General features: G+C 35.9%; 1 long non-coding RNA gene across 1 annotated transcript; it reads right to left on the bottom strand.

The window, feature by feature from the left end:
* Positions 1-6,320: 6,320 nt before the first annotated feature.
* Positions 6,321-7,260, bottom strand: LOC135102160 (uncharacterized). Its single transcript, XR_010269557.1, has 2 exons — positions 7,146-7,260; positions 6,321-6,882 (listed from the first exon to the last, which is right to left on the bottom strand). It is a non-coding gene; the product is annotated as an uncharacterized LOC135102160 (long non-coding RNA).
* Between the last annotated feature and the right edge of the window lie 998 nt (positions 7,261-8,258).

The following is an 8,258-nucleotide window of genomic DNA, read 5'->3' as shown; positions in this document are numbered from 1 at the left end:
TTTAGTGTTTTTGAGCTGTTGGGGTACTAAAACGCTAAAATGCATGCAAAACTCTTTTTATGGAGAAACAGAAAAACATTACCGAAAACAAGTATTTTGAGTATTTCGGATCTTGGTACGTAGAAAAACGGCAAAATGCATGGAAAGTACCTTGTATGGAGAAATAAAAATACATTACGAGAAATATGTATTAAAAGTGTTTTTGAGCTAGTTAGGTAGGAAAAAGATGAAACGCATAAAGAATTTTCTATATGGAGAAACGGAACATTCTCACTTTATTAGGTACCAAAACGACAAAAACTCTTACTTATATGGGAAAACGAAGCGACATTAAAAGAAACGTGTCTCTTGAGTGTTTTTTGAGAGTCTTAGGCACAAAAAGAGCTAAGAAACCTGGAATTTACTCTATGTGGCGATACAAACCATACGAAAAAATACGAATACGAAGATTCGAAAAAAAATTTGTCTTTTTAGTCTTTCTGGACTTCATAAGTACCAAAACGCTAAAAAATGCACGCAAAACATACTTTATGGAGAAACAGAGTGGCATTATCATAAAAGAAATATTGTTTTTGTGCTTATTACGTAGAAAAACCTATATGGGGAAACGAAAAGTCGTTACGAGAAACACTTATTTCTCGTATGTGTATTTTTAAGTTTCTTAAGTAACAAAACACTAAAAGCCATGAATAGCACTCTTTATGGAAAAAAAAAAAAAATAGAACATTACCAGAAACGTGTATTTTTAATGTATTTCTTATCGTTAGGTAACAAAACATAAAAAAAAAAGCATGGAAAAGCATCCTCAATAAAGAAAGAAAACTAGATTTCAAAAATCGTGTCTTTTGAGTGTTTATGAAGAAAAAGCACCCTCTATGAGGAAAAAATACAAAAAAAGTGACTTTTGCGTGTTTTCAACTACTTACATAGGAAAACGATAAAACACATGCAAAACACGGTATATGGAGTAACGCAATAACATTAGCAAATAAAAGTGTTTTGAATCTTTTCAGCTTGTTACGTACAAAAACTTACAAAAACGTACTGCTATATAAGGAAACGAAAAAGACTTTACGAGAAACGAGATTTTTGAGCGTTTTTGAGTTATCAAAACATGACGTGCTTTTTCTTCATAAACACTCAAAAGACACGATTCTTGAAATCTAGTTTTCTTTCCTTATTGAGGATGCTTTTGCATGCTTTTTGACGAAAATCAATGATTTTGAGTGTTTCTGAGATTCTTACGAAAATAAACACCAAAATGCATAGAAAGTACTCTAGATGGGGCAACAAAAACACATTACGAGAAACATGTATTATGTTTGTTTTAGAGCTTCTTAGGTATCAAAAGGTTAAAACGCATAAATAACTATAACTATAAGTAGAAACAGAACGGCATGACCAAAATGTGTATTTTTTTTTCTTCTTATTTTAGGGTACCAAAAAGCAAAAAAATGCATGAAAAGTCTCCTATCTGGTTAAACAATACGGCATTACCAGAAACGTCTTTTGATTGTTTTTGAGCCTGTTACGCAGCAAAACGATATATGGGAATACAAGATAACATTACGAAAAACGTGTATTTTCAGTGCTGTTGAACTTCATATGTAGCAAAAAGATATAACGCATGCAAAACACACTCTATGCAAAAAAAAAAAAAAAAAATGAATATAATTACTATTTTCGAGTGTTTTTAAGGTTGTTACGTAGAAAAACGGGAAAAAAGCATGTAAATTACTCTATATGGAGAAACGAAAAGGAATTATCAGAAACATGTAGGTATAATATTATTGTATGTATTTTATATTATGTAGGTATTTTGACCTTTTATGGTACCAAATCCCGAAAATGCGTTAATATCACTATTTCGAGAAACAAAACAATATTACGAAAAAGATGTAATTTCAGTGTTTTTCACATCGATTGGTAGCATTATGCCAAAATGCATGTAAAGCAACCTATATCTGTGAAAGAAACGCACTTTCCAGAAACGTGTCTTTTAAGTGCGTGCGTGTTAGGCACCAAAACTCTAAAAAGCATGGAAAGCACCCTATATTGGGATAACAAAACAACTTTATAAAAAACGTGTCTTTTAATTGCTTCTGAGCTACTTACGTATCAGAACGTTAAAACGCATGCAAAACACCTTCATGTTGAAAAAAAATAAAATAACCTAACCAAAAATAAGTATTTTGTGTTTCCTTAAACTTGTTACGTATAAAAACGCCAAAATGCATACAAAGTACACTATATGGGGACATCAAAAGACATTACGGTTGACGTGTATTTGAGTGTTTTTGAGCTTCTTACATACTAAAGCACTAAACACATGAATAGCACTAAGTATGGAAAAACAGAACAACTTGCCCAAAAATGTATTTTTGGAGTGTGTTTCAGTGTTAGGTACCAAAACGTCAAAATGCTTGGAAACTACCCTATATGATGAAACAAAACGATATTATCGGAAAGTGACTGTTTTTAAGATTCTTAGGTACCGAAATGCTAAAACGTGTGAATAACATTCAATATGGAAAAATATTACGAAGAAAGTTTATTTTCACTTTTTTTTTTTGTTAGGTACCAAAACGACAAAATCCATAGAAAGCACTCTATGTGGGGAGATGAAATGGCATTACCAGAAAAGTGTGCAACCTATTCGGGAATACAAATGAACATTAACAAAATCGTGTTTTTTGTGTGTTTTCAATCTTCTTTCATAACAAGATGCTCAAATGCATGCAAAATACCCTTCATGAACAAACGTAATAACATTACCAAAGTCTTGAATTTTTAATATTTTGAACTTCTTACGCATAAAAACGCCAAAATGCATGTAAAGCTCCCTATAATGGGAAACAAAACGATTTTACCAGAAACGAGTATAATGATTGTTTTTGAGCTTCTCAGGTAGGAAAATGCTAAAACAAGTGAACAGCACTTTATATGAAGAAAAAAACAATAATACCAAAAACGTGGATTTTAAGTGTTTTTTTTCACCTTATGCATGCAAGGCACGTCATTTGAAGAAAGAGAACAAAGTTACCAAAAACGTATATTTTAAGTGTGAGCTCGTTAGATATCAAAACGCGAATATGCATGCAAACGAGGAAATGAAAAGACGTTATGAAAATTGTGTATAAGTATTTTTGAGCTTCTTAGGTACTAAAAAGCAAAAAATGCGTTAATAGCACTCTATATGGAGAAACAGAAAATTATTACTGAAAACGTGTATTTTGAATGTTTTTTTTTTCCACAATGTTAGGTACCAAAACGTGAAAATACTTGAAAAGTACTCTATATTGAGAAACTATCGACATTATCAAAAAAAAAAAAAAAAAATTTAAGAGCTTTTCAGCGTGTTAGGTACCAAAACGCTAGGAAAAAAAAAAAGAAACGTGAAATAAAACGATACTTCTAGAAATTTCAGTTTTCATTATTTTTAAGCTTCTTAGGTACCAATAAAAAAAACGCAAAAGCGCCTGAATAACATTATATATGGAAAAGAAAAAAAAAACATAGCATTACAAAAAAAAGCGTATTTTGAGTCTTTTTGAACTTCTTAGTTATCAAAACCTTAAAAGCATGCCAAACACCCTATATTGACAAATATAATAACATTAACAAAAAAAATGTATTTTGAGAAATTTTGAAACTTGTTAGATACAAAAATGGGAAAATGAATACAAAATACCCAATATGGTAGAACAAAACTTAATTACCAGAAAAAGTTTCTTATGAGTGTTTTTCACCAGAGGTAAGAAACCGTTAAAACGCGTGAATAATACTCTATATGCATAAAAAGAACAATATTACCAAAAACGTATTTTTTTTTGTCTTTTTTCATAAAACGCCAAAATGTATGCAAAGAACTTTTTTCATCGTATTAGACACCAAAACGCTAAAAAGTATGGAAATAACCCCCCTCAAAAGTGTCTTTAAAGAAAAAAAAACTTGTCTTTTGAGTGTTTTTGAGCTACTTACGAAAATAAAAAAAATGCATACAAACACCATTTATTAAGAAACAGAATAACCTCACCAAAAACATTTTTTTTCATTGTTTTTTTTTTTTTTTTACGCACGAAACGATAGTACAATATTACAAGTGTTCCTGAGCTTCTTAGGTACAAAACGCTGGAAGAGCATTTTACATGGAGAAACAGAACAACATTCCTAAAAATGTCTATTTTGAGTGTTCTTACAATGTTACGTACCAGAACGCCCAAATGCATGGAAAGCACCGTATATGGGGAAACGAAAGGATATTACGAGAAGCATGTATTGTGTTTCTGAGCTTCTTAACTATCAAAACTCTAAAATGCGTCAATACTACGCTATATGGGGCAACAAAACAACCTTTTTTCTCACAATCTTAAGTACCAAAGCGCCACGGTGAAATGCCACGGTGTGGATGTTATTCTTTTATGATTGCTTTTGCTTGTTGTTGTTGTTGTTGTTGTTGTTGTTTGGTCTTATTGCATGTTTGTACTCTTTATTTTTCCTGCTAATGTGATTGTAAGTGTTTCTTTGTTGTTGTTTGTTTGTTTGTTTTGTTGTTGTTGTTCTTGTTATTGTTGTTGCTCTTGTTGTTGTCGTTCCTGGTTATTTAGAAAATATAGATGTAAATGCCAATGACACCGTGCAGAGCATAAAGAATAAAAAACAAGGTCTCCATCGTTACAAATACTGAACTATTAAAACTAACAGCTTACAAGATACGACGCGGAAATAAAAGGACACAAACCAGCTACACTACAATGATGGTGCCGATGACGATGATGACGGTAATAATAATAATTTTAATGATAATAATAATAATAATAACAATAATAATAATAATAATAATAATAATAATAAATAATATATAATAATAAAAATAATAATAATGATAATGATAATAATAATAATAATAATAATAATAATAATAATAATAATAATAATAATAGTAATAATAACAACAACAACATTACCATTTCAGCACGTATCGAATCACGCGGGGAGCAGGGGTGGGAGGGGCACAGGTCTTTCTTCTTTTTCATGCAGTATTCTTTTTTATACCTATTTAGCATAACCACACTTCCAGCCTCCGCTGGTCCCCCCTACCCTCTCTCTCTTAATCCTTCCCGACGCCGCCCTTCCTCCCAGTCGGAAGCTTTCATCCTGCTGATAGGTAGTAAAGCCTGTGTGAAGAAGTGAGTGCTTCACCAACTTTTTTCAGTGACATAATTTGATTGATGTCTATGTTGAGAGTGGACGTGAATTACGAATAAAGCAATCCGTGGTTCTCTGGGCTGAGTCATTCTCGTGCTGCAGGATGGACAGGTGTAATGGTGTGTTGTTGTTATTGTTGTTGTTGTCGGTGGTGGTGGTGGTGGTGCAGCACAGGGGAGGGTTCCAGAAGGCTGCTCCATAACCAAGGAATTCCTGCCTCTGTAAAGTTCTCTGATCTTACCTACTGCTATTTGTACTCCACGACATACTCCCACAAGTCAACAGTTATCTAATTATCACTGTGGGATGAACGTTCACATTAGAATGAGCAGCAGTTTTTCTTATTGAACTTTTGGTGCTGCATGAACACAGGAACGGAAATGATGTGATCAAATATATCTTGTTTACCGTTGGGGTTTCATGGCGTAGTGACAGTCTTGGGAACCCAGTGTGTGTGGGATGCCAGCGGTCATATCCCATACAAAATACAATAAATAAATAACGTCATGAAAATAATTGACATCATAATTCTTTAATACGTACTGGCGTGAACATAAGGTGGTTAAATAGAGCAACTTTACAAAAAAGATGGGGAAGATGGGGAAATAGACCAACTTTAAAAAAAAGAAAAAGGGCCCTCGTGGCCCAGTGGGTAGAGTGATGCACTTTGAGTTTGGCGTGAGGGAAGTGAGGGGCGCGTAGGTTCGAACCCCCCTCTCGGAACTCACAAAAACCTTGAAAGAGCATCCCTCCATCACCATGTGTGATGGAACTGCCCACGGGGAGGAGGGGAGGTGAGTGCGCAGCACCTCCCTACCCCTCCCCAGGGGAGGAAGGCACCGCCTTACCGGCCCCCGGGAGAGCAAGGGAGGTGAGTGCACAGCGCTTCCCTTCTCTCCCCTACCTAACCCTGGCAAGTCTACGGACTACCAGGCAAAAAAATAATAATAATAAAAAAAAAAAAAAAAAAAAAAAAAAAAAAAAAAAAAAAAAAAAATATATATATATATATATATATATATATATATATATATATATATATATATATATATATATATATATATATATATATATATATATATATATATAAAATAAAGGTAAGTGCATAGCACTTCTCTTCTCTCCACCTAACAGGAAAAAAAAAATAAAAATATAAAGGTGAGTGCATAGCACTTCCCTTCTCTTCCAACCTACCAGGCAAAAGATAGAAAAAAATAAATAAATAAAGAATTAAGGTGAGTGCATAGCACTTCCCTTGTCTCCTAACCTACCACGCAAAAAAAAATAAAATAAAATAAATAAAATAAATAAATAAATAAAGATAAATAAATAAATAAAAATAAATAAAAACCTCCTTACCACCTCGGACCTCGGGAGAGCAAGGGAGGTGAGTGCACAGCACTTCCCTTCTCTCCCCAAGTCTAAGGACTGCCAGACCAAAAAGAATAAAATATATATAGGTATAAAAAATAATAAAAGTAATAAAAAAAATATAAATGAAAAAATAAGTAAATAAAACAAAAACAATAAAACTCCTACTCCCCCCTCAATAAAACTGACTGAGTCTGGCAATCAACAATAAATAATAAAAATAAAACAACACCAACTGACTGACCCTGACAACCCCAAAGACCACCACCCACCTGGGAAGCACGGGAGGTGAGTGTGCAGCACCTCCCTACCCTTCCCAGTCTCCCAGTTTGACTTTGACCACCAATCTGACTCATCCTACCAACTCCAAAGAGCAACTCCAACTGTACAGACCACCACCACCACCACCCTTCTGATCTCGGCAAGGTGAGTGCGTAGCACTTCCCTGGACTGACCCTGACTGACTGACCCTGGCAACTCCAAAAACAACCAACCTGACTGACTTACAGATATGTAATCACCTAACTGACTGGCCCTGGGGAGCATGGGAGGTGAGTGTGCAGCACCTCCCTACACTTCCCAGTCTCCCAGTTTGACCTGACTCATCCTGGCAACTTCAAAGAACAACTCCAAATGTACAGACCAACAGTACCTCCTACTCTGTGTCCCACTCTGACCCTGATCCATACATCCCTACATCCTACCCTGTCCTGGCTAGGTGAGTGCGTAGCACTTCCCTACCACCTGCCTTACTGACCCTGGCAACCATAAAAACAACCAACCTGACTGACCTACAAATCTTACTGTAATCTGGCAACAGACCACCAAACTGACTGACTCTGGGGAGCATGGGAGGTGAGTGTGCAGCACCTCCCTACCCTTCCCAGTCTCCCAGTTTGGCTTTGACCACCAATGTGACTCATCCTACCAACTCCAAATGTACAGACCACCACCACCACCCCTCTGATCTTGGCAAGGTGAGTGCGTAGCACTTCCCTTGACTGACTGGGCCTGACTGACTGACCCCGGCAACTCCAAAAACAACCAATCTGACAAATGTTACAAATGTAACCTGGGGAGCATGTGCAGCACCTCCCTACCCTTCCCTACTCTTCCCAAAATAAATGAAAAATAAAAAATAAATAAAAACAAAAATAAATAAAGTAAAAACAATAAAACTCCTACTTCCCCCTCAATAAAATGACTGAGTCTGGCAATCAACAATAAATAATAAAAATAAAACAATACCAACCTGACTGACCCTGACAACTCCAAAGACCACCACCCCACCTGGGAAGCACGGGAGGTGAGTGTGCAGCACCTCCCTACACTTCCCAGTCTCCCAGTTTGACTTTTACCACCAATGTGACTCATCCTACCAACTCCAAATGTACACACCACCATCACCACCACCCCTCTGATCTTGGCAAGGTGAGTGCGTTGCACTACCCTTGACTGACTGGGCCTGACTGACTGATCCCGGCAACTCCAAAAACAACCAACCTGACTGATGTTACAAATGTAACCTGGGGAGCATGGGAGGTGAGTGTGCAGCACCTCCCTACCCTTCCCAGTCTTCCACCAACCTGACTTGAATTATGACTGGGGAGCAAGGTGAGTGCAGTACCTCCTACTATCCCCACTCTGAACACCCTATCACCAACCAATTCAGACCACCA

This window comes from Scylla paramamosain, chromosome 7 (assembly GCF_035594125.1).
Source record: "Scylla paramamosain isolate STU-SP2022 chromosome 7, ASM3559412v1, whole genome shotgun sequence".
Lineage (NCBI taxonomy): Eukaryota > Metazoa > Arthropoda > Malacostraca > Decapoda > Portunidae > Scylla > Scylla paramamosain.
The sequence above is the reverse complement of the archived record's forward strand: the minus strand, read 5'-3'. Positions and strand labels throughout refer to the sequence as shown.